At 36.2% G+C, this 19,303-nt stretch overlaps 1 protein-coding gene across 3 annotated transcripts in view; it reads left to right on the forward strand.

Moving 5' to 3' along the window:
* The first annotated feature begins 5,538 nt into the window (after positions 1 to 5,538).
* The window catches only part of LOC113239612 (G-protein coupled receptor moody), a 65,208-nt gene continuing 51,443 nt past the window's right edge, over positions 5,539 to 19,303 (forward strand). For all 3 annotated transcript variants that reach the window (XM_026476665.1, XM_026476667.1, XM_026476668.1), the window contains exon 1: positions 5,539 to 5,821. The gene's annotated coding sequence lies outside the window, so the exon portion shown is untranslated. The remainder of the gene's footprint in view (positions 5,822 to 19,303) is intronic.

Consider the following 19,303-nt stretch of genomic DNA (forward strand, 5'->3'; position numbering starts at 1 on the left):
ACACAATACTCAACACGTTTATTATTTGATGTCATTTCTTGTACACCTTCGAACGAGCGTACGCTTCATTTACTCGTATGTTATAGTATAATAAGAAGATAACTCAGGTAACTTCATACAAACGTAGTAGCGCCGTTTATACGTGTGCGCAGCCGCCGGCCGCGTGGCTTGTAGGGACGCACACATTCACATAATTTCGCGATATACTCGCGTTGCATAGTGCTGGTCGTCACACGCGCCCCTTTCATTATTATGCAAATATTTGCGTCCGTATAGTATCTTTACTATCTCAGTCAGTGGTGACCATTGGTCTGTTTGAAAAACAAACGTGCTCGATTTAGGTCCGAAAAATAGTTTCATTTCCAATGTGTAAGAATCGCGAAACCCTAAGAACTCTATAAGGAACAAAATATAAGTTTCGAAATCGAGTACTTTGTGGATGAAGTAACATGTTCAACATTTATTTTGCTTTCAATTGAGATTTAGGATAGCTAACACTAAAATTACTGAAATAATTTTTATAGTATAGTTTGTTCAATATGCACAATACAGTCCACAGCATATTGGGCTTTGAATTATGAATTTTATCATCAGTGATTAAATTTAAAACACTTAAATATAACCATCTGGTGTTGACTTGTGACAAACAAAACAATTTTAAATGTGCGTGTATTTTAAAGGACAATGTGCCAATGTGTAAGAAAATTAATTTGCTTGGTAAACATTTTTAAAAAAGTCAATTTTTTATAATTTAAAAATTCGCTTTCGCTCTTAAAACGCTAAATTACTAAGTAATTATTTTTACAATCTTTCTAGTATTTCGTACCTCGACAATGCTTGAGTGTCCGTTTGTACCTTACCACGTTACGTCTGTTTTTTTTTCAAAAACTAACGAAATTAATAATCTCAGTACAGACTACTAAAAATCCAACCTCAAAAGTCATTAATCCCCTAGTTTACCACCCTTAGAGGTGGAATATTCTCTTCTAATTTAAGAGCCTCCTCCTTTTCTTAAAGTCGGTTAAAAAACACACGCACACATTCGCATAATCTCGTGATGCACTCGCGTTGCATAAAGCGAGTCGTGTAAAAAATGACATGAAATACTTAGTAGACGTGTTTATTGTATATGTTTGTGATAATTTGAACAAAAACGCCTCTAATTCAGTATTGTTCAGCATTTCATTTCTTTTTCATAATCAAGGTACCAATCCGCTAAACTGGTTTAAAATTATAAACACGTAAGTACATATGTACATACTGCATTTAACAAAGTTTATGTCAAACTGCCTCTGTGGCCGAACGGTTACCATACCGAACTGCCACGCAGAGATCCCAAATTCATTCCCGAGCCGGGAGAAATATTTTTATTGGCTACATTTTTTTTCTCGTGAGTTTGGGTGTAATTTGTGTTTGTCTCCTTGGCACCCGCGACTCAGGGTTTCCCTAGTGCGGCCTGTTTGAGTGTGTGCGTTATTTTTTTTATATAGCACAAGAATACTATGATGAACACCTTAATTTTTTCCAAATTATCTTTGCAACCTGTAGGTAAAATAATAATAATAACAACCCTACGCTCTGAGCGTAAAAGGGTGTTTAAGGCTTGAACAGTTGCGACGAGAGACGATTTGACCTCTAAGCGTAGTTTAGACTACTCTAAACAATTTCATACGCCATCTATCGACCACTCGCTTGTACTTACACAAAGTCAAATAAAGATGAGTTGTAAATTGAATACAGAAGAGTCATAAGTGTTCTTTGCAATCTATACCTACGTTGTTGTTCCCTCAGAGACCTTCGAGAATAAACCATCCTAAAAATAAACATTACATAATATTTTGGGGTCAAAATCGTAATAGCATAAATAGTGAAAAGTATTAGTTAAATCGTGCAATGATTCGATCGTTACATCAATCATCAATTAATAACTAATACTACTATTTTCAACTATAAAGGAGAAGTAGAAAAGAGTAGTAAAATTAAAACAAATACTTTTATTCGCTATATTTTAAATGCATTTAACAAACATCAATATTTACTTATTAATTATGCGTCATTGAAAGTATAACTTTTATGTATTATTTATTCAATTTGTTTTATGCGATAAGTAAATAAATACTAGATAAATAAAAAAAAAGTGAATACGACCAATACGAATAATTTGGTTTTAACTGATGGAAATGCCAACAATAAGAAGTATACAGTACAGTATAACGGTATGTACTTTGCGCGAGGTTAAATAAATATACATTAAAATGGGTAGTTTATTAACTAAATTGTTAACATTAAAAAGCGTCAAAATATAGCGAGAAAAAATATTTTAATTTAGTTCGAGTACTATTTTCTGATTGAAACAAGGGTTCGTCGTCACGAGAGCAAATATTTACGAAATTTTCTGGATCAGTGGTGGTTTTATTTTCTTTGTTTCCTATTTTCTATAAAACAAAACCGCAGCAACCGACAAACAAAACCGCAGGCGGAAAATGCAATGCAGTATAGTTTCATTTCTACTAAATAAAGTGCGTATGTCTTTGTGCAGAGCGACGCAGCCTGACGGTGACGTCAGGCTGGTGACAGCCACCACGGGCACTACAAAGTGTGACTAGGCTTCTCAAAAGGCAAACATTGGCTGAGCGACATAGGACTGCTTAGGACGAACTTACAAATAGCAATACAATATAGCACTTCATATGTGCTAAATAAAGTGAATTCTTCTCACTCTCTCTCTCTGCTTTACGGGACATCTGCTTTACAAATAGGTGGTCGTGTTTTAAGCGATTTGTAGATTTTACACTTGTTGTACGTTTAAGTACATATAATAGTCCAAATAAGACGATCTAGGTGGCCCAACAGTTTGCACTGTTGGCACTGCATAAGAAGGTTCCAGGTTCGATTCCCGGCAGAACCAATTAGGGAAATGAACTTACTGAACTTGGGTCTGGTCTGGGTATTCTTGAATTCAGTTGGTCTAACCAAGGACAACAGAATTCACTCCGCGGCACTACCCGTAACACCAAGGCCAAAACCATTTTAGAAAAGTTAATTTCCTATTGGGAGTCGAACCTGGAACCTTCTCATCCAGTGCCTTATTATTTGCATGTTTAATGTAAAAATTCCAAGCTTCATCTTAGATTTATTTTTATATCTTTATTGTCTAGTCTACTCTTTGGTAGTTATTAAAAAAGATTCAACGTAAATATAACGAAATAACTAATTTATAAAATCTAAAAATATAAAAACAAAGTCAAACGTATATGTATATACAAACTAAATTTAATACAAATAAAAGTGAAATTAATTAAAAACTACAACTTTGTGTGGCATAAACCAGCTCAAAAACACACGCACAGTCTGCCCTTTGCAAAGCCTGAAAGGCAACTGAGCGTAGTACTGCGCAGAGCTACCGAGGGGAAAGGATTTTTTTTTTTTCAAAAAATAACACCTAAGTATATGAGTAAAAAAAAGGGAACAATACATTCTATCTGCAATTAAATTATCTATTTTTTTCGTGTAAAATTTATAAACAACGGATGTTTGCATGTGAAGAAAACTTGCTTTTTGTTCAATTTGAAGGTGTAACTTTGAATTTTATTTCGTAGAAATGTGCTTAATAAATTATAATTTTAATCAATACAATCAATTATTTAAGGACTACTAGCAATCACACATTTTTTTTGTGATTATTGGACTTTTTATTATTATCAGGAATTTAATTTAAAAAGTGCCTAATTCATCAATTTGGCACCTGTTCCAGCCTTAAGTGCCGAAAAAACGGGAGTTGCCACACTTTCTCTTATTATATCTATGATTCAATTCTCAAAATGATGGAACGCATCTTTGCACATTCCAAAACGCTATTATTTTAATAGTGTTGTATTGATTTTAACTTCTAAATCCAAATAATGGAAAGATCACTTATGATTTTATAACAATTCCAAATTATTTAAACTGGAAAAGTTTGAAACCTGTATACTTTTTACATTACGTTAATATTTTTAGGTCATTTTAGTAAGTATAATTACGTAAGTCTTCTGGTAGATAGTAATGGTGAATGAGTTAATATTCTAATGATTACTAAATACAAAATAACTCATACTAACCCAGTCAGAGTCTTTATTATGCACTCTTAATAGTGGCCTCTGCGAGGTTCTGTAATTCTCAGACTGTTCTGCGAGGTCAGAGTGAAGGGACATCTACTAGGTGATGAACTAACAGTAACCAAGTCGTTCACATCTTCACATTTTCTTTACCTTTTGTATCTTTAACGGCTTTGGTAGCCCAACGGCATGCATTGTGGGCGCTGGATGAGAAGGTCCGGGCTCGATTCTCGGTAGAATTAATTTGGGAATAGATTTTTTCTAAATTAATTCCATGTCCATGTCCAATGTTCTGGGTAAAATTCTCCGCAGAGTGAATTCCGTTACTCTGGTACAACTATTCTGGTTTTTGAAACCAGGTATTAATTATTGTTACTTCCATCAGGTAAAAATGTAACACATAAGTGAGTCTATCGCAATAAAAAATATAGTTACTCGCAGGTTTTCAAAAAAGGTTTTTTTTAATATTTAGTGACGGGAAGAACAAGTCGTGCGCCTGATGGTAAGCTACACGCCTATCCATTACAGTTGCAGGGCCACGCAGTGTTTTGAATCGCAAAGATCTGAGGGACACTGCCACTAAGTAAAGTGTCACCATTTACTTTTACTTTATTTGTTGACCTAAATACCAAAACCACAATGGCACGAGTTCAATAGCTGTGGTATTTATTAAACAACACTGATATAATTATTGCAGAACATAAAATAAAACTTATAGCAAACCATCTTTACCACTGAATATTAAATATATAATATATTCCATAATTGCTCATAAATACACATAATACAAAAAAATGTAAATTTACGAGAATATGTGTTGTTGTATAGTTACGTAATAACGGTGACATTTCCTTGTAGGAAACGAGTGACGCAGCTTGCGGACACGGTGAGCATGAGTCATGGTGTCCCGCTCTTTAGGCGTGGCGCACACGCACGTCAGAAGCTATAATAAGTGTTATGAACACGGACAATATAATTTTTCTTGTTTTCTTCCATTGAAATACAAGCGTAATAGTAATAGGTATATAAAAATGATAACATTTATATACAAACTATGATAATGTATGGGATACAAAGTACATATTAGTAAATACATATTTCAAAGTCTATAGGCCTATTGGTCGGCGCTGGTATATACATGTACATATATACCAGCGCCGACTAGATGATCAAAAACAACGCGGACTTTTTGTAAGGTATATTTGTGTGTACCTTAACTACTTAAGATGTATTAGTAGATGAATGACTTTTCTAACTGTCAACAAGATATATAAACTATGCTATATAGTTAATTTTTTTTTAAATGTAAAGTATAAAATGTAATGTTATATATCTGCCATAATATTTATTAATATCATTAATAAATATTATGACAGTGTGACGACACGCTTATTTGACAATGCGCACACGCACCGTTCGCTACCGTTTTGCCTGTCAGCCTGATAGAAGCCGCCGGAGACGACGCACGTGTCAATGCGGATTTAAAAATTGGCGCGAACTTTATAATTTTAGTTTTCAACTCAAACTTCCGTGTAAACTGTGATAAAAAGGTGAATATTGTGATGACAGACACTGTTCAATATATTGTGAGGATTGTCGTTACAACGTTATTGTATTACACTTTGATATGTGTGTTTAAAGAACTTCGGAGATATTGGACGGGGGTCGATTCGAGTGAAACCGACAGCTCACATTTGGATTTTTAATAATTTTGTCCGATTTTGGTAAGTGTTTTGGTATCATTTTAAAATGTATTGTATTTAAACGTGTACAAGACTCATAGTAAAGAGAAGTTTATTGGTAAAAACATTTAACACCGATCATTCATTTACCTTATTGTGATACGAATATCTATATCCAAACGCACCACTGCGCGCTGATCTCTATTTTGTTCAATACATATACAAAAGCCATTGTGAAGTACCCTACGACTATCTCACCACAGTGTCGCTCCTTGCTTGCCTTGTGTACTCATAGTGAGTAATTCACGGATGAATCATTTAAGTTTTTGCTTACTTACCGTAATAGTACTTCTTTGGTGTTAACACTGTGCTGATTATTTTTATTTTATTTGATTGAAATAATTTTGTTTTACATTACTTCTATGCACAATTGTTTGTGGATTATCTGATATTGACCCTAAAGTGCAACTACCAAAACACTAAAATTAGTAATATTATATACATACATAAAGAATGACACCGAAAAACACCTAATTCTTCAGAAAAAAAACACTGCCTCGTATGCTTTTCTACAATAAATCATCAGCTTCGCACTTATCATTAATTCTCCCGTACCTATGGTGGGATAGATAGTTAAGCTTTACTTGTGATGTCTGAACACGTACTGATGTAACGCAATCAGCAGTTTATTACTAAATAAATAGATTTACAACTTACGGGGAACGAATTCGACGATATGTAGTAGCACTCCAAGTTCAGCTAAAAGTTAATGTGTATTCAATTAAGTAACGTTTTCATTTGCTTGTAACCCATTAAACTAAGTCCGCGAAAATTCAATCAATTTTTCATCTATCAATTGGAATAAAAGCAAATACCTGGAATTTCATCCCTAAAAACTTGATTGATTTGATTTTAAATCACCTATTCCCAATCTGTGATTGATGTTTTTATACAAAGTTATTCATGGTGTCATAGATGCACCTGACATCCCCGAATGTGTATTCTTATCCGTCCCTCATCGCGGTAACCGCCTACACAATTGTAAAACTTTTTCACTTCCGACTTGTAAAACGAATCTCAGTCAACACTGTGCACTGTATCGTACGTGGTCTTCTTACAATCTATCATATTTGATTTTGACATTTTTTCTAGTTCCGAGCCTCAGCCAGGAACTCAAGTAAAAAGTGTCCTAAGTGTTAACTTTGCGATAAGTTTTGTTTTATTTATTGTCTTCTTATAAGTATTGATGCAACTTTCTTATTACTATCATTTATGTTATTTTTTGTTAATGAAATTTGAATACATTAGTAGGGTACATTTTTCTCATATCATTATATGCATCAAACGCTTTCATCTTATTTTAGAAATGTATCCAGTTTTTTGAATCGAATAAAAAAATCTTTGCAAAAAGAACTTGTTACCTATATAATTTTATGTAACTAAGCCCATTGAAATGGTGATTCAATCGTGCACCTGCATGTGAGACATACCCTCTCATTTAAAACAATAAGTGGAGTTGTATTACACGTTTATTTCATACAATGAATGTGTCAGTGTAAATTGTTAAGGTCGTCGTCATGATGAGTGAATAAGAATCAATTTCGCTTACACGATATAGTCAACTTTAATTTGAACATTGAATTACGTAACAGAAATTCTGGGCTAAGCCAAAATATCATGCAACGAGAAGATATGGACACCTGCTACCTGGGGTTACGTTGACTATTCCTGTCTTCTCCTGTCAGAGGGCTCAGCGGTCTCAATCATTATCGTTATTCAGACGCAAATGTTCACTGTATGACAAACAATCTTGGGATGCAACTTTCTTATATGATCTAATGTGTTATGTTGTTCTTAAATGTTTTGGAATTGTAGCTTTATTCCAATTATCGTTTTAGTTTAGGTTTGCCTGTGTGTTTGATAATTTCTAGTTATTTCTCAAAAACGTAGAATTGAACATTTTTGTTCTAATTATTATACATTAGTATACAACCCCTGCAGGTGTTCTAAACGCTTTTGATCATCCTTTATTTTGCGCACAGCACAGTAATGGAATTCCCTATCTGCTACTGTGTTGTCGATCAAATATAACCAGAATATCTTTAAAGTGCGATTGAGTAAGCATCTTCTGGACGAGCTCACTTCATCGTAGAACCCATCTTTGCTCCATGGCTATGTAGTGGTTAAGAATAAGTCCATTTACTAAAAAAAATATTAATTGAAAATAATACATATATCCTAGGTATAAGAAAGTGAAACAGCCATAATAAGTTCTATATTACGAAGTGATGTTAGTATTCAGAACAGGACGTCCCGATTTTAACCGTTTCCTCGGATCGGGAATAATAATCATCTCTTTTAAAGGCTCATAAACGTCGCTTGTCCTTCTCGCCTACGAGTGAAAAATCGAATCTTTACAGATTCGCAGAAGCTGTGCTCTGAATTTGAATCAGAGTTATTTAACATAACACAATTGATTTGGCTCATAAAATGATCACATTATTTTTAGTGTAAAAGTACTTACAACAATTTTGTGGTCTTACTTGATGATATTTTTGTTGTTTTATTTACTAAAGTTTTATCGTTAATTACTCTTTATTAATTATAAGAAGCAATCTCCACACTTCATAAAATGAGAAAATACACGACACGTCTAGTAGTTTCGTTTTCTAATAATTTTACAACTACAAGTTGCTAGCTATTATGGCCACGTAGATCTAATATTTAATTCTGAAATATTTGAACATATTTTCTTTCTTTTATTTTACTAGACCGTCATATCAATTATCTGCTCTGAAACTAGGAAATTCCCTGTATTTATGTCCGTTTGTTCCACTACCCACTTTAAAATTCCCACTCGAGGATCTCACATTTTTATTAAATTTGATTCCACAAATCCCCCACTAACGTAGTACTTGCATTTTTTTTCTAATATCAAGTGACGGGACGAAAGTCGTAGGCCTGACGGTACGCTACACGCTTGTCCATAACAGTTGCAGTGCGACTCAGAGCTTTGAATTTGAATTGAGAAGGACACTGCCACTACTTCCGTCTCCTTGAGACATAAGTTGGCATAGACATAAGTCTCATGTGCCTGTAATTTCACCAGCACCCTTACGTTTCAAAACCGGAACACACATTACTGCTTGGCGGCAGAAATAAGTAAGGTGGCAGTACTACTCTATTCTCTTCTCTATCTACTAATCGACGAGCTCTACTGCTACTAACATTTTTATTCTGTTTTTCTTTTATTATTAATTGCGTAATAAAAGTATTAAATAATTGTGTAATATTGTTTTATATTTTGAGACCTCAGTCGTAGATTTTTCGTTTAAAATGCACGACAGACAAGATTGGGGAAAGGAGTACCATATTTGTTTAGTTGTTGACAACTGGCTTATACTATCTGATATCGAATATTATCTGTATCCGTTACATTTTTACCCACATACGTACATCAAAGTAAAGTAAGTTTTTTATATATTCGGTTCTTCTTCTTCTTATCGTATCAATGACATACTTTATATTATTACGGCCTAAAACTTAATCATTCTGGCCACGCCAATAGTGGCAGCCCTAATGAACTGGGCACGGAACATATTTCGGCCATTCTCGGACTAGTGTTCACTCCCTAATTTCCGTGATAATTTTTATTATTTATATATTCAAGTAAATTGTCGTCTAATTATTAAATAATATTTCACGATTCAATACTGGAATATTAAATAATATTGCACGATAAAAAAATCTGATACTTAAATAATAAAAATTGCCACGGAAATTAGATAATTAACGCTAGTCCGAGAATGACCAATTTCTCATCATTTATTTATTTATTTATTTATTTGGGATAACAACAGCAATAATGATAGGTTACAAAAAATTAATTACATATTACAAAGCCAATAACAGTTATCCTCGATTTATACATTAAAATAAAAACAGAGCACGGGGTGTCTATAAGCGTGATAAATAATTATACAGATTATATACATACATATAATTGTGAAACAAATTAAGTAAACTAAATACGTACACCTACATACAAACAATACTTACTATGCACAATAAAACCTAATATTAATAAGTATTATACACTGTACCTACATATGAATACAACTTAACACTAAATCATAAATACTTCTAACATTATAAAAATAGCAAACTATAACTATAAAAGAAATGAATAAATAAATGAGCAAAATAAAATAAATTAAGTGAATTAAGTGAACCTACGCATCGCGTTTGAAAATTAATTCTTTAATGTTTGACTGGAAAGAATGCTTTTTATCTACAAAGGGATCAACGTCATAGAAATAATAGGGGTTAAAGTATGAAATTGCCGATTTGTACTGAAAATCTAAATTGTTTATTTTTTAAATTTTTAACAAATTTATTTAATCAAAATAGTTGCCATTATTATCTATACATTGCTGCCATCTAATGGGAAGGTTATTAATGCCTTTGCGATAGAACTCCGACGATCTAGACTGCACAAACTGTGTGAAAGCATTTTGTACTGCCTCCTGGGAAGAAAACTTCTTGTCACGTAGATAATTGTCCAAATCACAAAAAAAATGGTAGTCCGTTGGAGCAAGGTCTGGTGAATACGGAGGATGACGAATGGTTTCTAACTGCAGTTCCTGAAGGGTCAAAATGGTTTCTCGTGCTGTGTGAGGTCTTGCGTTGTCGTGGAGCAATAATGGTGAAGATCGATTCATGAGTCGGGGCTGTTTTACTGCTAGTTTTGTCAACATGGTTCGGAGTTCGGCACAATAGACATCTGCCGTTATTGCTTGACCAGATCGGAGAAAACTATAGTGAATAACACCATGCTGAGACCACCAAACAGTTACCATTACCTTTTTATTGGTAAGTTTTGCTTTAGGACACTGTTGTGGCATTTGACCTGGGGTCAGCCATTGCATTTTTCTTTTCCGGTTATCATAAAGAATCCACTTTTCATCACATGTTACAATTTGATCCAATATTCCTTCATTTCTATACCGGTTCAACAAGGCAACACAAGTTTCAACACGCGTTTCTTTCTGCAGATCAGTCAAATCATGAGGCACCCATTTTTCGTATTTTTTTATTTTATTGATTTGACGCAAGTGAGTCAATATTGTGGGTAAGGTAACGTTAAACCATGCCGCTAATTCCTGGGTAGTTTGACTAGGATCGGCTTCCACTATCTCTCTTAATTCATCGTTATTCACCTGTGTGGGCGGTCTTCCTCGTGACTCGTTCTTTAAGTCGAAATTTCCATCACGAAAGCGTTTAAACCAAAATCGCATGGTGCGTTCATTAGTAGACCCCTCTCCAAACGCAGCATTGATATTGCGGGCTGTTTCTGCCGCGTTAGTTCCGCGTCGGAACTCGTATTCAAAAATCACTCGAATTTTCGCAGTATCCATCTTTCTTGTCTAAATTGAATAACAAAAACAATTGAAAGTCGATATTCAAATGTTTCAAATTTAAAAAAAAAAAATCACAGAAACCATTTGAAAAAAGTTTCATTCGAAAACCTCAAACCATGACGATTCTATGAAAATTCAAAGAACCTATTGCAATAAAACGGCAATTTCATACTTTAACCCCTAATATTTATTGTAACCAGTAACTAATCTTGTGAGCACAGAGTTTTTGCCGTAGTTTGTGCAGTGAAATGGTACATGAAAAAGAGACGTATGTCTGGTACGACGGGCAGGCACTCGAAAACTTATTTGCTGTAATAAATCTGGACAATCCAAACGACCATTGAGTACATCAAACAAAAGACCCATATCCAACAACTCACGACGCTCCTGGAGACAAATCATGGCAAAAGGATTTGCCAATCGGCGTAAGGTATTCGCCAATTCTTGCCCAGTGTGCACCAGTCTTATTAGGAATACTATTCGTACGTCATTGCGAGGGAGCTTCATTCGTACATCCCTATAAATATTTAGTAAATACTAATATAAATATTTAGAAAATAATATTAACGGAAATCGAAATAAGCAGAGTATATTTACTTAACTTCAAGGAAGTATCACACGTAGTGTAGATAATATCTCACTTGGATATTGTGGAATAATTAAAGTTAAGTGTTTTTTTATAATATCAAGTAACGGGACAAATACCTAGCTCAGGAGCGAGCTAAGATCTACGATGGAACGAGCTTGCCCAGAAGATGCCTATTCAGTCGCACCTTAAAGATACCCGGGTTGTATGAATTCGGAAATACAGACGCAGGCAGGAATTCCATTCCTGGGCTGTGCGCATAATAAAAGATGATGAAAAGCGTTTAGTACGCCTGAAGGGAATATCGACCAAGTAAGGATGATATCCCGCCGTACGTCTGGAAGTCCGACGGTAAAATGGGGCGGGCGGGATGAGCTCATGGAGCTCATGAGCATACTCACCGAAATATATTCTGTAAAAAACCGACAGACGGGCAACTTTGCGCCGGTGGCCTAAACTATGAACTTTAGATTCGAGCTTATCGTCGCCAATAAGTCTTCTGGCTCTGCGCTCAATCGAATCAAGAGCCTCAAGTTGATACTTCGCTGCGCCATCCCACAGGTGACTGCAGTACTCCATGCATGATCAGATTTGTGCTTAACCATGTTAAAGATACCCAGTTTTTTGGCTGCAATTTGTGCCTTACATTCAATATAAGCGCCAAAGTTAAGGGTTGCGCTCAATGTTATGCCAAGAAGATCTAGGCTGTCGGTAAGGGATACAGATATACCCCGAAAAGTGGCAGTCAGATCAAATTGACTCCTTTTAGCAGTAAACAGATAGGCCTGCGTTTTGGTGGCGTTGAACTTGACCAGATTGCCATCTCCCCACTGAGAGACAAGACTTAAGGTCAAGTTCGTCCGCTCCACTATGACCTCTCTCATCGAACGGATAACTACCATGCTGTCCTTTGCGCTGGACAGATATCTCCGTAACAGTGCTGTCATCTGCATACCCAACAATACCTGGGACTTGCTAACAATACCTGGGACTTGCTAGTCCCAGGTATTGTTGGGTATGCAAGTCATTGATGTGCAGCAGGAAAAGGGTCGCAGAGAGAACCGACCTCTGAGGAACTCCGGCATCGATAGCCATCAAATCAGATGAGCAGTCTTCAATGACTACTCAGATTGACCGTCCATCAAGGAAATCTGATATCCAGCTACAAAAGTCAGTAGGGATGCCTTAAGCAAGAAGCTTGCTCAGCAGACTTGCGTGCCAAACCCTGTCAAAGGCTTTCGAGATATATCTGCCTGTCCATAACCGTTGCACTGCCACCCAGAGCTTTAAATTGCAAAGATCTGTGGGCCACTGCCGCTTCATCCGTCACCCGTTGACTAGTCTCATGTGCCTGTAATTTCACTTACATCATCTTACCCTCGAAAACCCGGAATTTCTTCCCGGAATCCTTGGACGAACTCTTTCACCGGGAGCTCTACTGCTACTAGTCAGAAAAATCGAAATAAAATACTTACATTTTCATTAACAAATATGCAACTTTTCTTCTAAATACACTACCATAAATATATAATACTACCGACGGCGGTATTATCCACTATATGTGTATTACTTCCTTGAAGTTTGGGTAAATGTTATTTGACTATTCCGATCTCTGTTAATAAGAGATGCAAAATGCAAACTATGACGAAAGCTCTATCACGCGGCGTCAAAAGAAAGACAATACTCCAGTTCGTGGGCCATCTCATCCGCTCACCAGGGATCAACCCGTGGGGCCTGTGAATGATGGCGCTTCAACACATGGGAATACGTCTGCACAACCAAGCGGTGCACAGGCACACACAGCGGATGCGCCGGTTACTGAGGGCGTCTTACGTAATATTTTGGAGACTTTTAAGCAGGATATAACAAAAACAATCAGGCAGGTCGTTGTTGATGTTGTGGCACAGAGATTGAGCGACATAATGAAACAAATCTCGGATTTTCATGACTCACTGTCATTCTTGAATGAGCAGCATGAGAACCTTAAACAAATCCAAGCAGACAGTACCAAAACAATTGAGAAACTTCAGAATGAAAACTCAAATTTGCATTCCACAATCAGGGATCTGTCTACTCGCCTCACATTGGTGGAGCAACACCAACGAGAAAATAATGTGGAAATAAATGGTGTTCCTGAATATCGTAATGAGAATCTCGCCAATTGCTTGATGCAGCTATGCAAGACTGTTGACGCCCAGGTCACTGACAGCGATATCATGCAAGTGACACGTGTGGCAAAGTTGAATAAAGAAGATAAGAGACCTCGTATGATTGTTGCTAAGCTGCGAAGCCCCCGCCTACGGGATATGTTACTAGCTGCGGTTCATAATTTCAACAAAAAAAACCGCGATGATAAACTTGGATCGCATCATCTTGGTTTGGCAGGGAAGAATACTCCAGTTTTTGTGGCTGAACATCTAACGCCCACTAACAAATCATTGCACGCTGCAGCAAGAAAGAAAGCCAAGGAGATGTCTTATACTTTTGTTTGGGTTCGGGGTGGTCGAGTTTATGTAAGGAAGGATGAGACGAGTCAGGCGTTACTCATTCGTAATATGGACAGTATAAAAATGATTAATTAGTCTGGTGTGTTCTTTTCAGCACACATTTAACAATGTTTTGGTGTTTCACTTTTGTATCAATGCTAACTTTCTACTACCAAAATACTCGTGGTTTAAGAACTAAAACCAACGATTTGTACGGTAACGTTTTGCAGTGCTCATATGATGTAATAGTTTTTTCTGAAACCTGGCTTAATTCCAACATATTTGACAATGAATTATTTGACTCGAGGTATGTTGTTTACAGACGAGATCGCCAGACGGTTGGTAAAGAGTCCAAGTTGATTGGAGGAGGTGTGTTGATAGCAGTATCGCGTAAGCTACAGTCGAATAGATTAATGCAGTACGAAAGTGAATGTGAAGATATATGGGTGTCGGTTAGTTTGGATATTGAGGGAGTTTCCAAGAAACTTCACATATGTGCTATATACATACCTTCTCCACCTAAGTGTGATACGGTCAAGCGTTTTCTTGATAACACCTGTAATGTCATTAATTTGGTTGGTGATGTTGTTGTAATGGGAGATATGAATCTTGGTGGTATTGAATGGACAAATGCCCTAGATGGTTGGCATATGTTACTATCTAACTACCATAATGCTATGGAAAATGCTTTGATAGACTTTATGCATATCAATAATCTTCGTCAGTACAACGGCATCCGTAACCAGAATGACAGAATCTTAGATATAGTTTTGAGTAATGTATGTTATGGGAAAGTTACTCCGCCACTAGACTTACTTAGCAGACTGGATCTGCACCATCCGCCAATTTTGTATACGATTGATAATGTTGGTCCTACCATGTTGCGTAGTAAACCGTATACTAATTACAACTTTTTTAAGGCCGACTATGACATTATTGTTGGGGAGCTTATGAATATTGATTGGTCCTATGAGTTTCTTGGGTGCAGTACAACGGACCAAATGGTTTCTGTCTTTTACGGTATAACACGAGGTTTGATTGAACGATGCGTACCAAAATGTAAAAAAAAAAGGTCAACACATCCTTCTTGGTTTACTGTGGCTCTAATTAGAATGCTAAAAGAAAAAGAAAAACTTCGACGTCGACACAGAAAATTTAATAACCCACGTGACCTAATTGAGTTCGAACTTGTGCGCGATCGATGCAATAAGTATTTAAATAACTGCTATATAAACTATAAACGGAAAATAGAAAGTAAAATATCTCAAAATTGCAAGACCTTTTGGAAATTTGTGAACAATAAACGAATGAATAACACGTCGATTCCGTCTAGTATGAACTTAAATAATATTTCGGCTGAGAATGGTTACGACATAGCAAATCTTTTTGCTAAACATTTTTCTTCTGTCTTTAATACGAGCAGTCTAATCTCAAGTAATAACTCAATTGGTCGTAAGGAATGTTTGTCAGGCCAGTTTAGTGTCACAGTAGGGGAGGTTTTTAGAAAACTTGATCAGTTAGATCCAGATAAGAGTACGGGTCCAGATCAAATACCGCCTATTTTCTATAAACGTGCCGCAGCAGTGTTAGCGTTCCCCCTAACGATCATATTTAATCATTCTTTGGCTAGGGGTACGTTCCCCACTGAATGGAAAAAAGCTAGAATTGTTCCGATATTCAAAAAGGGTGACCCTCATTGTGTCAAAAATTACAGACCCATTACAATTTTGTCCTGTCCATCTAAGCTATTGGAGTCATTGGTATGTCCAATTATTACACGGTACGTAGACAAATATATTACACCGCACCAACATGGCTTCAGAAACGGACGGTCCATTCAAACCAATCTGGTTAATTTTGTATCTGATTTGGCTTGCGAAATTGATAAAGGCAAACAAGTGGATACTGTGTATACCGACTTCAGCAGTGCATTCGACAAGGTTGATCATTATCTGCTGTTACAAAAATTAGATGCTTTTGGACTAAACGGATGTCTCTTAGACTGGCTTCGTTCATATTTGTCTGATAGATATCAATCAGTCGTTGTGAAGGGTTTTGAATCTGATGCAAATCTCGCACAATCTGGTGTTCCGCAAGGTTCGAACATGGGTCCGCTTCTTTTTATCTCGTATATAAATGATATTACATCTTGTATAGAACATTGCAAATATGCACTCTTTGCCGACGACTTAAAAATTTACAAAAAAGTGGAAACCCGTGCAGATATAGCGTTGATTCAAGGAGACTTGGGCAGGATCGAGGTATGGTGTAGGTCTAATAACATGGAGCTTAATTCTGGAAAATGTTCTTTTGTCCGTTTCACCAGGAAACTAAATGCAATTCCCTCCGTGTATGGTATCAAGAGTCAACCATTGGAGGAATTGACAGAAATAAGGGATTTGGGGGTCATCATGGATAATAAACTGAAATTTACATCACATATTAAACGTGTTACCGCGAAGGCAGCTCAAATGTTGGGATTCGTTAAGAGAAATTCAAGATCATTTAGTAACAGAACAAAAATTTACCTATTTAATCCCCTAGTGCGTAGCCAACTTGAGTATGCTTCTGTGGTCTGGAACCCCACTTATGCGGTGCACTCTCAACAGTTGGAATCTGTTCAACGAGCTTTCACGAAACACCTCGCCTTTCTTTCTCAGGACATATCCCATAGGTGTCCGTACGACCAGCGCATGAAGTTTTTTAAACTGGGTTCGCTACGAGATCGCCGTAAGTTATATGATGCACTATTTCTGCACAAATGTGTTAACGGAACCATTAAGAGTGAGGAAATACTTTCACGTATTACACTCTCTGTTCCTCACCATATACCACGAACGCCCATCACTCGGCTGTTCCATCCACCAGTTTGTAGAACCAATGTTGTTGGGCATGCCCCTGTGTCGCGTGTGTGCTGCACTCATAATGAATTTAATGCTGCATTACCTGACCTTGATGTATTTTTTGATTCCTTGGCAAAGTACAAGGCAACTATTATAAGATTTTTATCTGTGGCGGACTAATTATATTCAAATTGTATTGTTGTTTTTATTTTTATTTTCATTTAACTTGAATATTTAAATCAACTTGTTTAATACTGTCTAATTTTGTTTAAAGTCTAATTTAATTATATCTTGGCTGAATACGTAATGAATGCTGTGTACACCTATAATTGGCTTGTATATCAGGACTGTGTAGTGTTAAGTTAATGTAGTAAATGATGTAATATACTTGCTGTTGGTGTTCCTACAAATAAATAAATAAATAAATAAATAAATGAAAGAGGACCGGGAATATTTGGAATTCCTACACTTCACTTGGAACGTAGGTTTGTTACATTGTTATTACTTATAGTTGTGCCTACAGGTTGTAAACATAATTTGAAAAATGAGGATGTTCATCGCAGTATTCTCGTGCTACATTAAAATAACCTTTGTGAAATGCAATAGTTATTTACGTATTGATATTTTTATACCAGCATCGCGTATTGGTATCTTGATTATGGAGTTTGATTATCAAATACAAATGAAATGCTGAACAATTCTGTACTTGAGTCACACTTGTACAATATACCAGAAACACAACAATAAACACATTTACTATTTGATTTCATTTTTTAAACACCGGCCGCTTTAATTGCATAATTCTATAATGGCGTGTGCGGTGACACGCGCTATGTAACGCGAGTGCATCGCGAGATTGTGCAAATGTGTGCATCCGTACACGGCGCGTGGGCGGGCGTGCGTACATACAAGTCGCGCTGCTACGTTTGTATGAAGTCACCATAGATGTCTTGTAGTGAAGTCTTGTTGTCTAGGAGTGAAGACAAGCAAAACCATCTTGAAAATCGTTAAAAACCTAGGTGGCAGTTAATGAGCAATATAATGTAATGTATAAGAATACAACAAGTAGACAAGACTTAATTAATGAACTCTACGAAGGAAAAGTGGAAGGTACACGTGAACGAGGGCAACCGAGAATAAGCTACTTTGACGAGATGAAAAGAAAAAGGAGAAACGCGGCGTCAAAGGAGGTCAAAGTAAAAACAAAAAAATGGCGTTTACCACACGGCAAAAGCCTAGCTCTTAAATCTCAAATAATAGAGATTTATTACAATCCACCAAACCAATACCTAGTAGTTAAATTACCATAATGATATTAATACTAAATATTATTTCATTGTTTGGAAACCTTGATAATACAAATATACTAGGTAATTAGCAAATTACAATTAGATAATATTGCCATAAGAATAAATGAGTTCATAATTACAGCAATAATTACGTAAATGGTTCAAATGGAATATTTGCTGCGGATTACTCACCCTAAATTGTCTTAAAATTTTTGCCTTATTAATCACTTAATTATGTTAATTATTGTTGTTGTAACTTGTAAATATAGTTTGGGAATATTTTAGAAAACTACAGGCACATCGGACTTGTCAATTTTATCGCACTGGAACTGTTATGGGTAGGCACGTCGCTTACAACCCGGCGCACGATTTGTCATTCCGTCACGTGATACCTTAAAGAAAGAAGATATCCTTTATTTTTGAATCATACATTTTGTAAAATAAATTGTAATCTAATCTCCTAATTTAATGACGTAAGGTTGCTTTGGAGGAAATTGCTACTTAGGTCCTTGCTACTTATCACACCTTAGTTTATTTTGATATATTTTCTTTATGATACCAAGGGAGGGGACAAACAAGTCATGCGCCCAGTGATGGGCGACAGGTTTGTTCATTAGCGGTTGCAGTGTCACTCTTTAAATCACAAAGATCTGAGGGGCACTGCCACCGCGCCCGTCATTGTGAGACATAAGGTGACAAGTACCATGTGCCTGCAATTTCATCAACACCCTTACTTACCCTTCAATTCAGGAACGTAATAATGCTCACATAACTACTGGGCGGCAGAAATACGTAGGTAAGGTGGCAGTACTTCCCTGGACGAATTCTTTCACAAGGAGCTCTACTGCTACTTACTACACTATTCTGAGTTGTCATTATAATTAATGTTCTATTAAAAAT

This window comes from Hyposmocoma kahamanoa, unplaced genomic scaffold, assembly GCF_003589595.1.
Source record: "Hyposmocoma kahamanoa isolate Upper Pololo Valley unplaced genomic scaffold, ASM358959v1 114, whole genome shotgun sequence".
Lineage (NCBI taxonomy): Eukaryota > Metazoa > Arthropoda > Insecta > Lepidoptera > Cosmopterigidae > Hyposmocoma > Hyposmocoma kahamanoa.